The following is a 23,330-nucleotide window of genomic DNA, read 5'->3' as shown; positions in this document are numbered from 1 at the left end:
GCACTATTAAAGTGAATAAAATTCCCATTTGTTAAAAGGAATTTGGTTATGATTTCATCAGTTACTCCCTGGCAACTACTTCCATGCTTACATAGTGTGATTAAATGTGTTAATGTTCTTGATGAATCGCTAGTAAATAAAATAAATTCTTGAGAATATTCTTTGAAAATAAATCACGGTTCACACCTCTGCAGTATATTCCCCCTCTCGTGCGCTGACTCATTATCTTTCTTTGCAGCGACGATGGCCCATCGATAGTAGCCGGACGAATTTCACCAAATAACATCATTTCTTCAGAATAATCCCAGGAAAACTCCTGCTTACAAGTGAACGCAACGCTGCCCTTTGAGTGGAGTTCAGATGATTTGATGAAAGAGACCAAACAGCGAGGTCATCGGTGTCATTGGATTAAGGGTGCGGAAGGAAGTCGGCCGTGCCCTTTCAAAGGAAATATCCCGGCACTTGCCTGAAGCGATTTAGGGAAATCACGGAAAACCTAAGTCAGGGTGGCCGGACGCGGGGATGAACCATTGTCCTCCCGAATGCGAGTCCAAGCTATCAACTGCGCCACCTCGCTCGGTGTTCTTTGACAATGTTCAAAGATCCGCGAGTAGCAGAAGAGCCCGAAGAAGATATGAGCAAAGGGATCAAAACGTCGATCGTGTAAAAGAAATTGATGTGGAACATGACGCGGTCTAACAACCTCAAAGACTTCGCCTTCAATAGAAAAATTATTTTATTTGTTATTTTGTTTTCCATTCAGTACAAAGAACTACGTAAGTCAAGGCCTCATTCCCGAAGCGGAAAATTTGTTTGCTGAAAACGTGAGCGGTACACACGTTTATCTTTTGTTGTGTCGCAAGTTCACTGCCTTTTGTAGCGTAGTGGCAGCCTCTGAGAACACCTTTTCAGGAGACCTCATTCGCTCTGGGGTATACAAGGGAGATGGTACGTAGAGGCTATGTGGCGGCACACTGAACGGGTGAGTCCTTACAACTCCACACACAGCTCAAGCAGCCGCGAGCGGCTTAGGCCGGCGAGCAAATCGGGAGCACTTGTCATCCAATAAGAGAAATTACACCAGCACTCGCTGCGGACTGTTACTGCATGTACACTGAAAAAAAGGGAAAAATAGCTCATCACACAAGCAGTCTTGTTTTCACTCTTATCTCTGAAGAGCTACGATAGCTGCTTCTCCTCTTTGCTATTTAAATCCTTATCGCTATGCTGTAGTCTATTCGTCTTAATCCGAGCTGCTGTTGCGTAACCTCATAGAGTCTCGTAGACTTTTCAGTGCCACAAGCCACAATTATATTAATTTCTGAATCAACTGCTAAATCAATTTACGAGCTTGCACAAGAAGCAAAATCTACACTATAACACAGTAATGCTACAAACTCGAAATTTAATGCTGCATTAGGAAGTTTGGTGTTTGCTCTCCTCTATTCTTCGTCAGGTTGTTCACTAGGTTCAGGCGATCCGTGATGAAATAATTTCGCTCTTCTATATAAATACGCCAAAATCGACAAAGGAAAGTCTTTGTCGGACTCATATCAGCCTCCTACACGCCTGAAACTGTGAACACTTTATTATAAGGGCCGCTGACCTCGCATTTACACGCGAGACAAGTTTATTTAATCATAATCGACGCACTCTTGATTTGAGACCAGTCACTGACTGTACTAATAAAAAATATAAAAAACTTCAAAATCTTACTGCTGGACATGACATTATATGTTGTCTCCACATAAACACCCAGACTGTATCTCGAATTTCAGAAAGGAAAAAAATCTCTGCAGAATATCTGAAAAATGTTAGACTGGAAGAGCGACACAAAAGCAAACACTTCTGCTAGTCTTGCAACAAATCGGTTTTTTTTTCAGTTAAACAAATCGAGTGAATAATTTTTTAAATAATTTTTTCATAATGCGGGACCACAGTCATAATATATTTCTCTAAAGTCAGTATCGCCATTAGACTGCTATTTATTTGCAGTGTTACATTTACACGATCATGATTTCGGCTTCAAAGTGCCATTATCAAGTGTTTTAAGTGTTATACGGTGCCTAAAATGGCATACTCTCTCGTATGTCATCTTAGGCACTGTATAACAATTAAATCACTTGAAAATGACACTTTGAACCCGAAATCATGATTGTCTAAGTGTAAATGTAACACTGCAAATAAACAACAGTCTAATGGCGGTACTGACTTTAAAGAAATCGAGTGAAGTATGTTTCTTTCATCAATAAATACTTTCTCCTGTTTCTGTTGCTGTAATAAGAGACTGCCACCGAAAGGTATTGCACGCCCTGCCTAAATCACGATAGTCACCTTCGTTCACTGCCTCTCCACGAGGATTTGCGACAGGCTCCAGAAAATGTCAGATCTAGAAGAAACCCAGAAATCTGCTCAACATTTCGATGTTCCAGCCAATATGGAGTCTCGTTACAGACTGAAGGGATTTTACCATTGCCACCGCTTCCACTAACTGCACTTTTCAGCTGTTTCCTACATCCAGCAACAAACATTTACTTCTTAACATTCAGAAAAATTCCCACTGATACTTTGGAAAACCCTGCGTGATTTAGACCAAACGAAAACTTCTTCAAGAAGAATTCTGTGCACGAAGAAAATTCTTCCAGAATTTAACGTGTGGCTTACTTAAACTCTACGCACTGGTACACAAATAAACACATGTCTTGCTTGTGAGCGGTCCGGATGATTGTTACGCCTTTAGTTAAAGAAAAAACTACTAATGTATCGTCCGAAGCTCGTGGTCGTGCGGTAGCGTTCTTGCTTCCCGCGCCCGGGTTCCCGGGTTCGATTCCCGGCGGGGTCAGGGATTTTCTCTGCCTCGTGATGACTGGGTGTTGTGTCCTTAGGATAGTTAGGTTTAATTAGTTCTAAGTTCTAGGGGACTGATGACCATAGATGTTAAGTCCCATAGTGCTCAGAGCCATTTGAACCATTTTCACTAATGTATCAACAACAAGAAAATTATGAGCATGTTGCTGCAGTTTCAAGCGTTGCACGTAATGCACACATCTCTACTCCCTCACTTAATTATGGATCGAATAATTTCTTGCTATTCAAGCCGCTTGTCGTTGGTGTATAATCCACAGACTAGTAAGGAGAAATTCTTAAAGTGAGGATCCGTCAGAAGCGAAGATAGCGCCTGACGGACTTCCATAGCAGAGCCTCCACTGTGTAAGACATACATACACTGCGGTCCAATAAAACCGAAACACCAGGAAGAACAGCAAATAATTATATTTCCCATATTGTGAGCGTACAGTATAGTAGCAAGAATACATGATTACTCTGCAGCGGAGTGTGCGCTAATGTGAAGCTTCCTGGCAAATGACAACCCTGTGCCGAACAGGGACTCGAAACTAGGACCTTTGTCTTTCGCGAGGAAATGCTCTATTGACTGAGCTAGTACCGAAGCACGACACTCGACTCACCCCCCCCCCCTCCCGCCACCAATCACAGATTTACTTTCGCCATACCTCAGCTCCTATCTTCGAAACCTCACAGAAGTTCTCCTGCTTACCTTGCGGAATTAGCTCGCCAGAAAGAAAAGATAAGTCCAAGCATTCTTAGCAAAATATAATCAAGTTTTTACCATGCTTACGAAGATCAACCCGGTACTAGAAACGCATTTAAGTTGTAACGCGTTTCTCTTTAGTCAGCCGTCGAAAACACTGTCATTCAGTTCTTTATTTCTATATCCCTCTGAATGTTAGACTGCCCTATTAGTTTCCGCCAACTAGACTATTGCGGTACAGACGCAATAGTCTACTATTTTACATGGCCTCTCCTTTTCCAAGACTGCACGCGTTCACCGCGACACTTCTCTAAGTCTCTCTTCTCTCTCGATACCTTTTTCTCTCTTTGTGAAATAACTCCCTTCCGCCGAATAACCAGCCTGGCTACCTCGGTACTGTTAATAATAACGTTCTGCAACTGGTATACAGGTTCTGCTTCTCTACAAAAGTATAAAGACACTGTCCTTGGACCAAGGCCTGGTCTTTCCTGGCTATTTAATATTCGCAGTGGCGGGGAAATTCACAAGCTGTGGTAAGCACTTTGTCCCCGCCACCTGTTACGTCACAGCTCCCAGGACTCGATAAAGCGCTACACCGAGCTACCTGGTTTGGCCTCTCGCCCAGCTTACCTGCTTGTAACAGCGACAACTGCAGGAAACATCTACGCCGCTCCGTTTCCAATTCCGTTGTTCGTTCCCATCAGAAGTCCTGAGACGTCAGATACTTCGACTCCCATACACACACATGAAAAAAGTTTTACATGACCTCGGTTCCGAGAGTTCCCGAACCTGTACAAAAAATTGGAATAGAGATCGACATAAACATCATTTCTGCCCTTTTTATTGCTCATGAAAACCACACATTGCATGTTGTTCCACCGTACAGTGAGACCTTCAGAGGTGGTGGTCCAGACTGCTGTACGCACCGGAACCTCTAATACCCAGTAGCACGTCCTCTTGCATTAATGCATGCCTTTATTCGTCGTGGCATACTATCCACAACTTCATCAAACCACTGTTGGGCCAGATTGTCCCACTCCTCAACGGCGACGCGCGTAGGTCCCACAGAGTGGTTGGTGGGTCACGTCGTCTATTAACAGCCCTTTTCAATCTATTCCAAGCATCTTCGATAGGGTTCACGTCTGGAGAACATGCTGGCCACTATAGACGAGCGATATCGTTATCCTGAAGGAAGTCATTCACAAGATGTGTTCGATGGGGGCTCGAATAGTCGTCCATGAAGGGGAATGCCCTGCTAAATGCTGCCAATATGGTTGCACTGTCGGTCGGAGGATGTCATTTACGTATCGTACAGCCGTTACGGTGCCTTCCATGACCACCAGCGGCGCACGTCGGCCCCACATAATGCCACCCCAAGACAGCAGGGAACCTCCACCTTGTTGCACTCGCTGGACAGTGTGTCTAAGGCATTCAGCCTGACCGGATTGCCTCCAAACAAGTCTCCTACGATTGTCTGGTTGAAGGCATATGCGACACTCATCGGTGAAGAGAACGTGATGCCAATCCTGAGCGGTCCATTCGGCGTGTTGTCGGGCCCATCTGTACCGCACTGCATGGTGTCGTGGTTGCAAAGATGGACCTGACCATGGACGTCGGGAGCAAAGTTGCACATCATGCAGCCTATTGCGCACAGTTTCAGTCGTAACGTGAAGCATTATTCAACTTGGTGGCGTTGCTGTCAGGGTTCCTCCGAGGCATAATCCGTAGGTAGCGTTCATCCACTGCAGTAGTAGCCCTTGGGCGGCCTCAGCAAGGCATGTCATCGACAGTTCCTGTCTCTCTGTATCTGCTCCATGTCCGAACAACATCGCTTTGGTTCACTCCGGGACGCCTGGACACTTCCCTTATTGAGAGCCCTTCCTGGCGCAAAGGAACAATGCTGACGCCATCGAACCGCGGTATTGACCACCTGGGCACCGTTGAACTACAGACAGCACGAGCCGTGTACCTCCTTCCTGGTGGAATGACTGGAACTGTTAGGCTGTCGGAGCCCCTCCGTCTAATAGGCGTTGCTCATGTATGGTTGTTTACATCTTTGAGAGTGTTTAGTGATATCTGTCTGTGGTACCATATCCACAGTCAACGTCTATCTTCAGGAGTTCTGGGCACCGGGGTAATGCAAAACATTTTTGATGTGTGTACTACAACTGAGGTGATGCAATCTCAGGTTTTGCCTCGTCCTTGATAGTCAAGGCGTCGACGGAAAGTTAAACTATTCTTCTGTCATCCTAGATTTATGAGCGTAATTGATCGGTTTCCTTTGGGCAGGTGCACAACCCGATTCCTAGCAGTTCTAAACAGACAGAGAGTAGTTTATTTTAAAGAGAAGTTACAGTATATGTAAGGTAATCATAACGTTTTAAATGTCATACAGCACCATATGCTGCTTCTTTGGGCTATCAAATGTTGCCTCACCCACCGCATTCTTCCGCCATGGCACCCTGTGACTGCTTTGTCTTTCCTTGGATGTTGAAACCATTACAACGTCGGTATTTCCAGAATCACAATGAAGTGATTTTTAAGGTCGAACATTTCCACTACAGTCACGTCGTCAATAGTTGGGATTGATCTGTCGCATTGATGGATGGATATGTAGAGAATGCAAGTTCCTGGTGGGCTTGAGTTTTGGAGGAGATAAGTAAATTACTTTATCTAGCGTTAATTTTGCAGTCGCTGTTGCACATTTTTACCGTATTAGATGTTTCGATCTCCTTGGATCATCTTCAGTTCTATGTAGTTGCGTCAGCAACCAGACGGATCTACATCTAAATAGTTTGACATGCCACAGTATTCTGATGTGTTGTACCAATTCACACTCGACGGGTCGCTGACGCAACTACATACACTCAGTCGCAAAACTATTCGGACGGTGGAAAGTTTCACAATGAATACTCGAGAAACACTGACTATGAAACCCAAACATATTTATTAGCAATATATTTGCGTAACAACATTGATTACAAAAGAAGTATTATTTCGTTTCCAAAACATAAATAACAGAAAAATTAACAACAAAAATGAAACATCCTGCACACCCTGCTGCTACAAAAGTATTCGGACACTGTCCAATAAATGTTCATAAGTTGTACGACGAAAATGTCAACACCTTGTGGGTCCACCTTTCATTTTCAATACCTCCTCCAATCTAATAGGCATACTTTCCACGAGTTTATTTGCCCATTATTCGGGCAGTTTCTCTTTCAAGGTCTCCTTCGTATAGATGTTGTCCGCGCGGAGGGTCCGTTTCAATTTATCCCACAAATGTTCGATTGGGTTAACGTCTGGTGATTGGGGAGGGGGGTGCAATACTTTCGGGCAATTGAAGAGCAGCCACATTTGTACAATATGCGCGGTATGCCTGGGATCATTATCCTGATAAAAATGAAAGTTGTTCGCAATACCTAGATGTCGTGCACCCTGCTTCAAATGTCCTCGCAGTATTTTCAAATACGCTTCCTTGTTCATCGTATCATCAATGAACACTAAATGACCCACACCATTGCCGGGCATGCATCCCCACACCATGATGCTCCCACCTCCAAACTTTGCTGTTGGTTTGAGGTTCCTGGGATTCAGATCTTCATTGGTCTTTCGCCACACGTTTGCCTTTCCGTCACTTTGCCATAATGTAAATTTACATTCGTCGCAAAATATCGCCCGATTCTACCAAGCCTGATCGTATTCGGCGTATTCCCTCACAAACTGCATACGTTTCTTCTGGTTCACTGCATTTATGAGTGGCTTTGGCCGTGCCACTCGACCATGGTACTGCGATCGTCGTAGTACTCTCCGCACGGTTTCGGGATGAACTTTTATACCAAGGTCTCCCTCCACCTTACTTGCATTCGGGAGGACGACGGTTCAATCCCGCGTCCGGCCATCCTGATTTAGGTTTTCCGTGATTTCCCTAAATCACTCCAGGCAAATGCCGGGATGGTTCCTCTGAAAGGGCACGGCCGACTTCCACATCCTTCCCTAAACCGATGAGACCGATGACCACGCAGTCTGGTCTCCTTGCCCAAACAACCAACCAACCATCCACCTTACTTGCAATTCGTGTGGCAGATATTGTCGGATTCTGTTGTACCTTTCGCACAATCACACGTTCATCTCTCTGTGAAAATGTCCGTGGCCGTCCTGTACTGCAACAGAATTCCAATCGGTCTTCTTTCTCGTACCGTTTAATAATGTCTTAAACTGTACTTTTCTTCATGTTCACTATTGCGGCAATTTCCCTGCAGGTTTTCCCCTTCGCGTGATGATAAGCGACAAGTTGCCTTTGCTCGAACGTAGAACACTTCCCTCTGCGTGCCATCGTCGACCTGCACAGGCTCGCGATGCGTGTTTACTAATCATCGCTATCGTCTCGTGGAAATGTCGGACACACTGCAGTCGCTTCACCCCCTGTGCGTCTCGGAATGAACTATTCTCTCACGTTGTCCACCTTTGTCCGAATACTTTTGTTGCACCTTCCCATGCCGTTTTCAGGAAATATTACGTAACAGACACATGTCCAATAACAATTCTTCGTATTTGACGCGTGTTTCACGTTGCGATATCGTACCCAGAGTCGCAAATACATTACAAAGGCAATTTCTGTATTTTTTCATGCGGCAATCTGCAAAATTATGCGCCGTTACGTGCTGTCCGAATACTTTTGCGACTGAGTGTAGCTCTGAAGATGATCCAGGAAGATCGGAATAGCCATACTGTAAAAAAAATGCATGTGAGACTGGAAAATAAACGATATACGTATAAGAAAAATTAAATATCAATACATTTGTTGAATTCTCTCGCGACTACAATACCGGCTATGGGGATAATTAACATTTCATGACTGCCAGTAGTAATAGCAACCAGCTGCTGCTTGTGCCGATCGTCCGCAGATACGCGCCGCTTGCCTACGTCACGGCGGCTGCGGTTGGGACGCCAGCAATCCGCCTGCCGTGTTGCAGAAGCCCGCCACGCTCGCACTAATTACGGGATCTCTCCCCGTAATGAACGCGCCCGTCACGGCAGGCAACTGCCGAGGGGCTTCAGCCGCGAGCAAAGCCGCGCCTGTGACGAGTAAGTGGCAGGTAGCCTATACCGGTACACCGCACGAGGCCGTCTCAGTGCCCTGTGGCGTGAGCACAGGACGACACCTTGGCTGTGTGCTGGGTCGTTTGCATCCTGTGACGGGAGAGCAGGCGATCCTCGTCGTACATCTACATCTACACCCTCAAATCACTGTGAAGGGCACGACGTTGGGTTGTAACGGTCCAGTTACTTTCGTTCTTTTATTCTCTGCTAAAAATATTTTGTATAAATCTAGAAAGATAATAATTTCAAATTATGCTGAATGATAGCAGAAGTTCAACGCGAGGGGGAAATACACTGAAGAGCCAAAGGAACTGGTACACCTGCCTAATATCGTGTAGGGCCCCCGCGAGCACGCAGAAGTACGGCAACACGACTTGGCATGGACTCGACTACTGTCTGAAATAGTGCTGGAGGGAAATGACGCCATTAATCCTGCAAGGTTGTCCATAAATCCGTAAGAGGTCGAGGGGGAGGAGATCTCTTCTGAACAGTGCGTTGCAAGGCATCCCAGATACGCTCAATAATGTTCATGTCTGAGGAGTTTTGTGGCCAGCGGAAATGCTTAAACTCAGAAGAGTGTTCCTGTCGCATTGTCCTGCTGGAAATGGCCAAGTTCGTCGGAATGCACAATGGACATTAATGGATGCAGGTGACCAGTTAGGATGCTTGCTTAGATGTCATCAGTCAGAGTCGTATCTAGGTGTATCTGAGGTCCCATATCAATCCAACTGCACATGCCCCACGACATTACAGAGACTCCACCAGCTTGGACAGTACCCGGCTGACATGCAGGGTCCATGGATCATGAGGTTGCTTCCATGCCTCTACACGTCCATCCGCTCGATACAATTTGAAACGAGACTCATCTGACCAGGCAACATTTTTCCAGTCATCAACAGTCCAATGTCGGTGATGACAACCCAGACGAGGCGTAAAGCTTTGTGTCGTGCAGTCATCGAGGGTACACGAATGGGCCTTCGGTTCCGAAAGCCCATATCGATGATGTTTCGTTGAATGTTTCGCACCTTGACGCTTGCTGATGGCCCAGCATTGAAATCTGCAGCACTTCGCGGAAGGGTTGCACCACTGCCACGGTGAACGATTCTCTTCAGTCGTCGTTGGTCCCGTTCTAGCAGGATCTTTTCCTGGTGACACCTACAACGTGCTGACATGAGGAAAGTTTCCAACCGATTTCTCATACACAAACAGCAGTTGACCGGCGTTGCCTGGTGAAACGTTGTTGTGATGCCACGTGCAAGCAGGAGAAATGCGTACCATCACGTTTCCGACTTTGATAAAGGTCGGACTGTAGCCCATCGCGATTGCGGTTTATCGTATCTACATCTACATCCATACTCCGCAAGCCACCTGACGGTGTGTGGCGGAGGGTACCCTGAGTACCTCTATCGGTTCTCCCTTCTATTCCAGTCTCGTATCGTTCGTGGAAAGAAGGATTGTCGGCATGCCCCCGTGCGGGCTCTAATCTCTCTGATTTTATCATCATGGTCTCTTCGCGACATATACGCAGGAGGGAGCAATATACTACTTGACTCTTCGGTGAAGGTATGTTCCCGAAACTTCAACAAAAGCCCATACCGAGCTACTGAGCGTCTCTCCTGCAGAGTCTTCCATTGGAGTTTATCTATCATCTCCGTAACGCTTTCGCGATTACTAAATGATCCTGTAACGAAGCGCGCTGCTCTCCGTTGGATCTTCTCTATCTCTTCTATCAACCCTATCTGGTACGGATCCCACACTCCTGAGCAGTATTCAAGCAGTGGGGGAACAAGCGAACTGTAACCTACTTCCTTTGTTTTCGGATTGCATTTCCTTAGGATTCTTCCAATGAATCTCAGACTGGCATCTGCTTTACCGACGATCAACTTTATATGATCATTCCATTTTAAATCACTCCTAATGCGTACTCCCAGATAATTTACGGAATTAACTGCTTCCAGCTGCTGACGTGCTACTTTGTAGCTAAATGATAAGGGATCTATTTTTCTATGTATTCGCAGCACATTACACTTGTCTACATTGAGATTCAATTGCCATTCCCTGCACCATGCGTCAATTCGCTGCATATCCTCCTGTATTTCAGTACAATTTTCCATTGTTACAACCTTTCGATACACCACAGCATCATCTGCAAAAAGTCTCAGTGAACTTCCGATGTCATCCACAAGGTCATTTATGTATATTGTGAATAGCAACGGTCCTATGACACTCCCCTGCGGCACACCTGAAATCACCCTCACTTCGGAAGACTTCTCTCCATTGAGAATGACATGCTGCGTTATGTTATCTAGGAACTCTTCAATCCAATCACACAATTGGTCTGATAGTCCATATGCTCTTACTTTGTTCATTAAACGACTGTGGGGAACTGTATCGAACGCCTTGCGGAAGTCAAGAAACACGGCATCTACCTGTGAACCCGTGTCTATGGCCCTCTGGTGGACGAATAGCGCGAGCTGGGTTTCACACTGTCGTCTTTTTCGAAACCCATGCTGATTGCTACAGAGTAGATTTCTAGTCTCCAGAAAAGTCATTATACTCGAACATAACACGTGTTCCAAAATTCTACAACTGATCGACGTTAGAGATATAGGTCTATAGTTCTGCACATCTGTTCGACGTCCCTTCTTGAAAACGGGGATGACCTGTGCCCTTTTCCAATCCTTTGGAACCCTACGCTCTTCTAGAGACCTACGGTACACCGCTGGAAGAAGGGGGGCAAGTTCCTTCGCGTACTCTGTGTAAAATCGAACTGGTATACCATCAGGTCCAGCGGCCTTTCCTCTTTTGAGCGATTTTAATTGTTTATCTATCCCTCTGTCATCTATTTCTATATCTACCATTTTGTCATCTGTACGACAATCTAGAGAAGGAACTACAATGCAGTCTTCCTCTGTGAAACAGCTTTGGAAAAAGACATTTAGTATTTCGGCCTTTAGTCTGTCATCCTCTGTTTCAGTACCATTTTGGTCACAGAGTGTCTGGACATTTTGTTTTGATCCACCTACTGCTTTGACATAAGACCAAAATTTCTTAGGATTTTCTGCCAAGTCAGTACATAGAACTTTACTTTCGAATTCATTGAACGCCTCTCGCATAGCCCTCCTCACACTACATTTCGCTTCGCGTAACTTTTGTTTGTCTGCAAGGCTTTGGCTATGTTTATGTTTGCTGTGAAGTTCCCTTTGCTTCCGCAGCAGTTTTCTAACTCGGTTGCTGTACCGCGGTGGCTCTTTTCCATCTCTTACGATCTTGCTTGGCACATACTCATCTAATGCATATTGTACGATGGTTTTGAAGTTTGTCCACTGATCCTCAACACTATCTGTACTTGAGACAAAAATTTTGTGTTGAGCCGTCAGGTACTCTGTAATCTGCTTTTTGTCACTTTTGCTAAACAGAAAAATCTTCCTACCTTTTTTAATATTTCTATTTACGGCTGGAATCATGATGCTGTAACCGCTTTATGATCGCTGATTCCCTGTTCTGCGTTAACTGTTTCAAATAGTTCGGGTCTGTTTGTCACCAGAAGGTCTATAATATTATCGCCACGAGTCGGTTCTCTAACTGCTCAAGGTAGTTTTCAGATAAAGCACTTAAAAAAATTTCACTGGATTCTTTGTCCCTACCACCCGTTATGAACGTCTGAGTCTCCCAGTCTATATACGGCAAATTAAAATCTCCACCCAAAACTATAACAAGGTGGGGAAATCTACTCGAAATATTTTCCAAATTATCCTTCAGGTGCTCAGCCACAACAGCTGCTGAGCCAGGGGGCCTATAGAGAAATCCAATTACCATGTCTGAGCCTGCTTTAACCGTGACATTGCTGTTCGCGTTGGTCGACATCCAATGACTGTTAGCAGAATATGGAATCGGTGAGTTCAGGAGGGTAATACAGAACGCCGTGCTGGATCCCAACGGCCTCGTATCACTAGCAGTCGAGATGATAGGCATCTTATCCGCATGGCTGTAATGTATCGTGCAGCCACGTCTCGATCCCTGAGTCAACAGATGGGGACGTTTGCAAGATAACAACCATATGCACGAAGAGTTCGACGACGTTTGCAGCAGCATGGACTATCAGCTCGGAGACCATGGCTGCGGTTACCCTTGACGCTGCATCACAGACAGGAGCGCCTGCGATGGTGCACTCAACGACGAACCTGGGTGCACGAATCTCATAACGTCATTTTTTCGGATGAATCCAGGTTCTGTTTACAGCATCATGATGGTCTCATCCGTGTTTGGCGACATCTCGGTGAACGCACATTGGAAGCGTGAATTCGTCATCGCCATACTGGCGTATCACCTGGCGTGATGGTATGGGGTGCCACTGGTTACACGTCTCGGTCACCTCTTGTTCGCATTGACGGCACTTTGAACAGTGGACGTTACATGTCAGATGTGTTACGACCCGTGGCTCTACCCATCATTCGATCCCTGCGAAACCCTACATTTCAACAGGATAATGCACGACCGCATGCAGCAGGTCCTGTACGGGCCTTTCTGGATGTTCGACTGCTGCCCCGGCCAGCACATTCTCCAGATCTCTCACCAGTTGAAAACGTCTGGTCAATGGTGGCCGGGCAACTGGCTCGTCACAATACGCCAGTCACTACTCTTGATGAACTGTGGTATCGTGCTGAGGCTGCATGGGCAGCTGTACCTGTACACGCCAACCAAGCTCTGTGTGACTCAATGCCCAGGCGTATCAAGGTCGTTATTAGGGCCAGAGATGGTTGTTCTGGGTACTGATTTCTCAGGATCTATGCACCCAAATTGCGTGAAAATGTAATCACATGTCAGTTCGAGTATAATATATTTGTCCAATGAATACCCGATTATCATCTGCATTTCTTCTTGGTGTAGCAATTTTAATGGCCAGTAGTGTAAAATAGCTGTGTACCTGTTAAAACTACGCGGTACCCGGTAAACTGAAGGTTTTCTCCTTAGTTTTGCTGCTACATGCGTTAGAAACGTGAACGGTGGGTACCGCCAATAGGCCGTCTTTCTTCACTTGAGAGAACTGACAGACTGCAGTAAGACCTAAGAGACCATGCACACAGTAGCTTCCTGAACGTCAGTGAGCGCTGCCGACCCTCGGATTTCTCGAGGGCCTGCTAAGCTTCCCACGGAAACTCGAGACGCCGCGAGTGCCTCGCGTGTTTTCTCGGCCGCCGCCAAGTGCCATCCGTCCTCACAGAGCCGGCCGTCTGAGTGCTCTCCACTCGCCTGAAAGGCACCGACATGCGTTTCCCACGCGGACGACGTAGGAGACACATCACGAGTTACCATGCGTCACTAATCTAGACCCCAAGCCATTTCCGCCGGTCCAGACATTTATAAAGACGTACTTCGAGCATTCCTCGGAAAAGGTGTATCATAAAAAAACACTTTGGATGCTCGCAGCGGCGTTCCAAAATGTAAGATTTGTGTTCAGCTCCAGAACGAAACGTAAACGAGAAATTTTATTTTCCGTTTTTTCGTATTTTTGATTAAAAGAATATCTCTCCTACATCGTTGCTGCAGAAAAAGAAGTCTCCTCCAAAGTACAGTGCCTGCAAGAAAAGTGAAGCAGCCAGAAGATGTGGTAAAATGTCAGTGTAACTCCATATACGTCGACACCATTGGCGATTATACACTGAAAAGCCAAAGAAACTGGTACACCTGCCTAATATCGTGTAGGCCCCCGCGGATACGCAGAAGTGCGTCGATAAATCCGTAAGAGTGCGATAGGGTGGAGATCTTTTGATCGGCACGTTGTAAGTTGTGCTGAATAATGGCCATGTTTGGGGAGTCTGGTGGCCAGCGGAAGTGTTTAAACTCAGAAGAGTGTTCGTGGAACCACTCTGCAGCAATTCTGGACGTGTGGTGTGACGTACTGTCCTGCTTGAATTGCCCGAGTCCGTCGGAATGCACAATGGACATGAATGGATGCAGGTGATCAGACAGGGTGCTTACGTACATGTCATCCATCAGTGTCATATCTAGACGTATCAGGAGTCCCATTGTCACTCCAAACGCACATGTTCCACTCCACTACAGAGCCTCCACCAGATTCAACAGTCCCGTACTGACATGCAGGGGCCATGGATCATGAGATTGTTTCCAAACCTGTACACGTCCACCCGCTCGATACAATTTGAAACGATATTCCTCCGACCACCCAACATGTTTCCAGTCATCAACAGTCCAATGTCTGTGTTGACGGGCCCAGGCGAGGCGTAAAGCTTCGTGTCGTGCAGTCATCAAGGGTACACGTGTGGGCCTTCTGCTCCGAAAGCCCATACCAACGATGTTTCGTTGAATGGTTCAAAAAATGGTTTAAATGGCTCTGTGCACTATGGGACTCAACTGCTGAGTTCATTAGTCTCCCAGAACTTAGAACTAGTTAAACCTAACTAACCTAAGAACATCACAAACATCCATGCCCGAGGCAGCATTCAAACCTGCGACCGTAGCGGTCTTGCGGTTCCAGATTGCAGCGCCTTTAACCGTACGGCCACTTCGGCCGGCTTTGAATGGTTCGCACGCTGACACGTTGATGGTCCAGCATTGAAAAGGGTTGCCCTTCTGTCACGTTGAACGATCCTCTTCAGTCGTTGTTGGTCCCGTTGCTGCAGAATCCTTTTCCGGCCGCAGGGAAGTCGGAGATTTGATGTTTTACAAGATTCCTGAAATTCACGGGACACTCGTGAAATGGTCGTGCGGGAAAATCCCCATTCCATCGCTACCGCGGAGATGCTGTGTCCAATCGCTCGAGCGCCGACTATAACACCACGTTCAAACTCACTTAAGTCTTGATTAACTTCCACTGTAGCAGAAGTATCTGATCTAACAACCGCGCCAGACACTTGTTGTATCATATAGGCGTTGCCTACCGCAGCGCCGTATTCTGCCTGTTTACATACATCTCCATCTGAATACGCATGCCTATACCAGTTCCTATCACGCCACAATATACAAATGACAGGTAGAATGGCCGCCAGAGGGCAATAGTGTTGTTCGTGTTTAGCGGTGTTACCATGCCTGGTAAAGTAGCCTATATAAGATGCGTGAACAACGTCAGACGTTGGGTGATTGGTGTGAAGGACACACATATGCCGTGTACTCTTGTTAGCGTTATCGGCATAACAGTTCGAAGAGGGAGTCATTTGGACTCTCCATCTGATCAGTTGGTCGAAGTGGTCAGTATTAAGATTTGTGGGCTATTCGGTTGTGACAATCACTCGATGTTGGATTGCGTGGGAATGTGAGGGCAGGCGTAGTCGTGGAGTTTCCGGTAGACCACCTCTGGCCACCACAAAGGAGGATCGCACCGAAAACATCGTAACCTCCTCACGTGTGACCTCGCCATCCGAGAAAGAGTAATGGACTCCCTGCAACACTGTGTATCGTCCCTCTTCATTAGTGGGAGATTAGAAGCAACCAGACTAGGGGATTACTATCCCATGTGTAGGCAGTCGTTGATATCACAACACAAACGGCTGCATTTGGAATAGTGCTGTGCCCGGGAAACCTGGACTGGTGATGAGTTCAGCGAAGAACAGACATTCTGCGGTACGACAGACGGCCGACATCGGTGAATACCTGTACGGCGGCGACTTGAGGAGAGGTCCAAATTCTTCCAGTGTTTTAGACAGGCACGGCGATGTTACTCCTGTCAAGGTGTGGGGGACCATCGGATACGGCTCCAGATCGCAGTAGGTGCTGATTGAGAGAACACTCTGACGACCCATCTCCTTCTCTGTTGCCTCTCATGCTGCAGCATTGTGGTGACAGTTTCCAACGGTGCAATGCTCTGTAATGTTATGTGAGCCTCACTGCCCTTTTTTTTAACTAATTTGTGCCTGATTTTATTCTGAGAAGCTCAGTAATGTGTGTAAATACCGTAAATGTAAATGTGATTCAAAAAGTACTTGAAGTGAAGCGAAGCGCAGCTGGACAGCAAGAAACTCTTTAGCGCGCAATCCCCGCAACTATAGTAGTTGTGAATCTTTGAGTATGGACTCTAAAATTAAAAAAAAAGACAATTAATCTGTATCTTGTGGAAAGAGGATGTGTTGCTAGACCGCGCACAGAACATATTTTCACATTTAATGAAAATTGATATTTTACTGATAAAACCGAGTAAAGTATGTGTGAGAGTTGCCAAACATTTATTTATACAAATTTTCTGGAACTGAAGAATAGAAATATCTTGTTTTTGGAAAAGGAAGTGAACTTTATTGTCGTAGCCGTCTATCAATCGACAGAATTGTAAGTGTACAAATTTCACTAAAATACAGGGAAAGAAATGCATTCTCTATAGGTTTCATTCAATCCGCAACCAACCTCTCATAACTTCTTAATTACAATAATTGGATTATGTTCTTGTACAATAGTATGGTGCTGAACTCCACTGACCAACTTTGATGTAGCAGGACATGCAGTTTGAAGGAAGTTTGTATGCCAAGCAATCTCCTTTTCTCACGAAAAGCAGATTGCTGTTTGATCTTATTTACTTACAACAGTGATCCCTTAGGTATGATAAGCTACGAAAACTTGGGCTCAGAGCTATCCGCAAAACGGCCAAGTAACCAACAGAGTCGTACTTTAAATCTTAAAGAACAATAATTTCCTCCAAATTATAATACATCACCCACTGGTGCAGAAGCTGACCATTTAAGGGGGCAGCAACCAAAATTCAGGTACCAGTTACGACTTAAAGTAAAGTCTCAATCAAAATCAATCTCTCTCTCTCTCGAAACACACATATAAATATTCATATTATTGAGATAAGAGTCATTTTATAGCTCGTTCACACGTGGCTCTAGTCTCTTTGATTTATATGAGTGATGTTGAACTACTCCCTTGGCCAGCAGGACACTAAAATGGAAAGACGACTCTGAAAATTTGTGCCGTACATTTTTTTTGTAAACGTATGTATTTATTTAAATTATTAACAATGATACATTTTTAAACATTTCTTTCTATTAAGCTATTATATTCCAACAGTTGCTTAACATTACTGTCGGTTTTAGGACCGGGACTCGAACCCAGACTTCCCACTTATCGCGAGGGGTCGCCTTACCATTTGGCTATCCGTGCACGACAGCCGACCAATCCCAAATTTCCGTATCATTTTACTTGAAAGTCGCCTGCCCTGTGTCGTTGCTGTGAACGTCGGGGGAGTGAAAAGTGACACCGCGCTGTGTGTTGTGCTCGATGTTGCAGATCCTGTGACGTTCCAAGTTACGACGCTAGGTACTTTTGGACATGCATCCAAGCGAGTTTCAAGTGAAATTAGAATTATATATTAATACCTTCAGCTGCTGACGGGCGTTGATATATATGAACGGGGACAGGTAAAAATGTGTGGTCCGACCGGGACTCGAACCCGCGATCTCCTGCTTACAGGGCAGACACTATGTCAGTCTGAGCCACCGAGGGCACAGACGATAGTGCGACTGCAGGGACTATTTCGCGCACGCCCACATTCTCACCTTATATGTCCACACACAACATTCGTAGTGTTCCTACCCAACACACCATCACTCATGGAAGACATTCTTACCAAGTCCTCTAAGAGTTCGGGTAATATTTGTGCATCCGCACAGAAGAAGGTCATGGCCGGTATTGCCAGAACTACACTACTGGCCATTCAAATTGCTACACCAAGAAGAAATGCAGATGATAATCGGGTATTCATTGGACAGATATATTATACTAAAACTGACATGTGACAACATTTTCACGAACATTTGGGTGAGTAGATCCTGAGAAATCATTACCCAGAACAACCACCTCTGGCCGTAATAACGACCTTGATACTCCTGGGCATTAAGTCAAACAGAGCTTGGATGGCGTGTACAGGTACAGCTGCCCATGCAGCCTCAACACGATACCACAGTTCATCAAGAGTACTGACTGGCGTATTGTGACGAGCCAGTTGCTCGGCCACCATTGACCAGACGTTTTCAATTGGTGAGAGATCTGGAGAATGTGCTGGCCGGGGCAGCAGTCGAACATTTTCTGTATCCAGAAAGGCCCGTACAGGACCTGCAACATGCGGTCGTGCATTATCCTGTTGAAATGTAGGGCTTCGCAGGGATCGAATGAAGGGTAGAGCCACGGGTCGTAACACATCTGAAATGTAATGTGCACTGTTCAAAGTGCCGTCATTGCGAACAAGAGGTGACCGAGACGTGTAACCAATGGCACCCCATAGCATCACGCCGGGTGATACGCCCGTATGGCGATGACGAATACACGCTTCCAATGTGCGTTCACTGCCATGTCGCCAAACACGGATGCGACCATCATGATGCCGTAAACAAAACCTGGATTCATCCCAAAAACTGACGTTATGCGATTCGTGCACCCAGGTTCGTCGTTGAGTACACCATCGCAGGCGCTCCTGTCTGTGATGCAGCGTCAAGGGTAATCGCAGCCACGGTCTCCGAGCTGATAGTCCACGCTGGTGCAAACGTCGTCGAATTGTTCGTGCAGATGGTTGTTGTCTTGCAAACGTCCCCATTTGTTGACTCAGGGATCGAGACGTGGCTGCACGATCCTTCAGCCATGCGAATAATATGCCTGTAATTTCGACTGCTAGTGATACGAGGCCGTTGGAATCCAGCACGGCGTTGTATTACCCTCCTGAACCCACCGATTCCATATTCTGCTAACAGTCATTGGATCTCGACCAACGCGAGCAGCAATGTCGCGATACGATAAACCGCAATCGCGATAGGCTACAATCCGACCTTTATCAAAGTCGGAAACGTGATGGTACGCATTTCTCCTCCTTACACGAGGCATCACAACAACGTTTCACCAGGCGACGCCGGTCAACTGCTGTTTGTGTATGAGAAATCGGTTGGAAACTTCCCTCTTGTCAGCACGTTGTAGGTGTCACCACCGTCGCCAATCTTTTGTGAATGCTCTGAAAAGCTAATCATTTGCATATCACAGCATCTTCTTCCTGTCGGTTAAATGTCGCGTCTGTTGCACGTCTTCTTGGTGGTGTAGCAATTTTAATGGCTAAAGTGTATATACTTATATGGATATGGTGTCTGTTCTTTCGGAAATGTTCTGGAAATATATATATATCTGCATTTTACCCGAACTCGTACGGAACTTGGTAAGAGTGTCTTCCACGAGTAATGATTGTGTTAGGTAGGGACACTACGAATGTAGTGTGTGGACATACAAGGTGAGAATGTGGGTCTCGCGGGAGGCATGCGCAAGATAGTCCCTGCAGTCGCACTTTCATCTGTGCTCTCGGTGGCTGAGATGGATAGAGCGTCTGACACGTAAGCAGGAGATCCCGCGTTCGAGTCCCAGTCGGGGCACACATTTTCACCTGTCCCCGCTGATATATATCAACGCCCGTCAGCAGCTGAAGGTATTAATATATCATTCGAATTTCGTTCTAAATGGCTGCAGGTCATCAATGGTGTATGTTCTTTCGTACATGTCCGAAAGAGCAGACACCATATCCACATAAGTATATTCAAGTAAAATGTCTCGCCTGTGCGGGATTATACATAATGGATGTACGAGGACAGGCTCTACACACAAGTGGCTGTGAGTCGTGCAGGGATAGTCAAATGGTAGGGCGACCGTTCGCTATAAAAACGAAATACAGATACGAGTCTCGGTCCGCTACAACTTTTCAATGTCGTGATTCCATGCTACAGCTGATGGTTGTCCGTATTCGCAAATGCGAATACGTAACGGCTGTAATCGCCGCAGTGCCCGTTCCTTTGGACACGCATGCATCTTCGAAGGAACTTTGCATCCTAATTCAGAATCAAAGCATGCATCCAATCCACAAGGGTTCCAACGTCGCATTGATAAATGGACTCAGAAAGCCACGTTCTTTGCGAATTTATTTTGATTTTGTAATGACTAAAACAACATCACACTGCATCTCATTTCGTTTCGTTTTCACCCCCACCCTCCACTCTCGCCACCCTTCTGGGTGCTTCAGTTTTATTGTCAGACTTGTACTCTGACCATGACTGACACACATTCGTACCAGCACAGTTATCAGCTTTCCACTCCCTTGAAAGTTTAGAAACCAGGGTGAATTTTGCAGACGCTGGTTGGATAGCAGTGTAGTGTTGGCCTTTATGCCACATGGAAACGCACCGATCCTTTGTCCATTGTTGCTTGGACAGCTTCCATTAACATAACATGAAATCGTTGGATAGCAAATGACGTTTATTGCATGGAGATCAATTAGTTAAACAGCGTTTAATCTAGCTGGCATGAAATGAGCCAGTAGGGTGTTTCGACAGGCCAGCTGGATGGCGTGTGCCGTGGTAAGCCAAGCCAAATTCAGAAGAACGCAAAATCCCCAAGACCGGCTAAGTTTCACGGAAGCTCGAAATTTAATGCGGACTCCATGCGAGATGCTTTTTGTAGTTTCCGCAATGAAACATTGTCTTAAAATATGGTAGAAAACCCAAAGAGATTCTGGTCGCATGTAAAGTACACCATTGGCAAAAAACAGTCAATACCGTCACTGCGCGATAGCGATGGAAATGTTACCGATGATGGTGCCTCTAAAGCGGAGTTACTAAATATGGTTTTCCGTAATTCCTTCACGAAAGAAGACGAAGTAAACATTCCAGAATTCGAAACCAGAACAGCTGTTAACATGAATGACATAAAAGTTGATATCTTAGGTCTTGCGGAACAACTCAAATCACTTAAGTAAGGCAAGTCTTCCGGTCCAGGTAGTATACCAGTCAGGTTCCTTTCAGAGTATGCAGACACAACAGCGCCTTTCTTAGCAAATCATATGCAACCACTCACTTGACGAAAGGTCTCTTACTAAAGACTGGAAAGTAGCACAGGTCACACCAATATTCAAGTAAGGAAATAGGAGTAACCCATTGAATTACAGACCCATACCACTGACCTCAATTTGCAGCAGGATTTTGGAGCATATACTGTACTCGAACATTATGAATCATCTTGAAGACAACGACTTATTGACACATAACCAACACGGATTCAGAAAATATCGTTGTTGTGCAACACAGCTAGCTCTTTATTCCCATGAAGTAATGAGTGCTGTCGACATCTCAGATCGACTCCATATTTCTAGATTTCCAGAAGACTTTTGATACCGTTCCTCACAAGCGACTATTAATCAGATTGGGTGCATATGGAGTATCGTCTCAGTTGTGTGACTGGATTGGTGATTTCCTCTCAGAGAGGTCACAGTTCGTAGTGATAGACGGTAAATCATCGAGTAGAACAGAAGTGATATCTGGCGTTCCGCAAGGTAGTGTCACAGGCCCTCTGCTGTTCCTGATTTACATAAATGATCTAGGTGATAATCTGAGCAGCCCCCTTAGATTGTTTGCAGATGACGCTGTAATTTACCGTGTAGTAAAATCATCAGACGATCAATTCCAATTACAAAATGATCTAGAGAGAATTTCTGTATGGTGCGAAAAGTGGCAATTGGCACTAAACAAAGAAAAGTGCGAGGTCATCCACATGGGTACTAAAAGAAATCCAATAAACTTTGGGTATACGATAAATCGCACAAATCTAAGGGCTGTCAGTTCGACTAAATACCTAGGAATTACAAGTGCGAGCAACTTAAACTGAAAATACCACATAGATAATATTGTGGGGAAGGCGAAACAAAGACTGCGCTTTGTTGGCAGAACACTTAGAAGATGCGACAGCCCCACTAAAGAAACAGCCTGCAATACACTTGTCCGTCCTCTGCTGGAATATTGCTGCATGGTATGGGATCCTTACCAGGTAGGATTGACGGAGGTCATCGAAGAGGTGCAAAGAAGGGCAGCTCGTTTCGTGTTATCGCGCAATAGGGGTGAGAGCCGGCCTGTGTGGCCGTGCGGTTCTAGGCGCTTCAGTCCGGAACCGCGTAGCCGCTACGGTCGCAGTTTCGAATCCTGCCTCGGGCATGGATGTGTGTGATGTCCTTAGGTTAGTTAGGTTTAAGTAGTTCTAAGTTCTAGGGGACTGATGACCACAGATGTTAAGTCCCATAGTGCTCAGAGCCATATGAACCATTTTTTAGGGGTGAGAGTGTCACTGATATGATAAGCGAGTTGGGGTGGCAGTCACTGAAACAAAGGCGGTTTTCTTTGCGGCGAGATCTATTTACGAAATTTCTATCACCAACTTCTGTTCCGAATGCGGAAATATTTTGTTGACACCCACCTACGTAGGGAGAAATGATCATCATAGTAAAATAAGAGAAATCGGGGCTCGAACGGAAAGATTTAGGTGTTCCTTTTTCCCACGCGCCATTCGAGAGTGGAATGGTAGAGAAGTAGTATGAAACCTTGACCTTGACCTTGTGGATGACATCGGAAGTTCACTGAGGCTTTTTGCGGATGATGCTGTGCTGTATCGAGAGGTTGTAACAATGGAAAATTGTACTGAAATGCAGGAGGATCTGCAACGAATTGACGCATGGTGCAGGGAATGGTAATTGAATCTCAATGTAGACAAGTGTAATGTGCTGCGAATACATAGAAAGAAAGATCCCTTATCATTTAGCTACAATATAGCAGGTCAGCAACTGGAAGCAGTTAATTCCACAAATTATCTGGGAGTGCGCATTAGGAGTGATTTAAAATGGAATAATCATATAAAGTTGATCGTCGGTAAAGCAGAT

General features: G+C 45.6%; 1 protein-coding gene across 4 annotated transcripts in view; it reads left to right on the top strand.

The window, feature by feature from the left end:
* LOC124607365 (rab11 family-interacting protein 4) overlaps positions 1-23,330 on the top strand; it is a 929,323-nt gene that overhangs the window by 392,750 nt on the left and 513,243 nt on the right. The window lies entirely within an intron of this gene.

This window comes from Schistocerca americana, chromosome 3, assembly GCF_021461395.2.
Source record: "Schistocerca americana isolate TAMUIC-IGC-003095 chromosome 3, iqSchAmer2.1, whole genome shotgun sequence".
In the NCBI taxonomy this organism is placed as follows: domain Eukaryota; kingdom Metazoa; phylum Arthropoda; class Insecta; order Orthoptera; family Acrididae; genus Schistocerca; species Schistocerca americana.
This window is presented reverse-complemented; position numbering and strand designations above follow the sequence as displayed.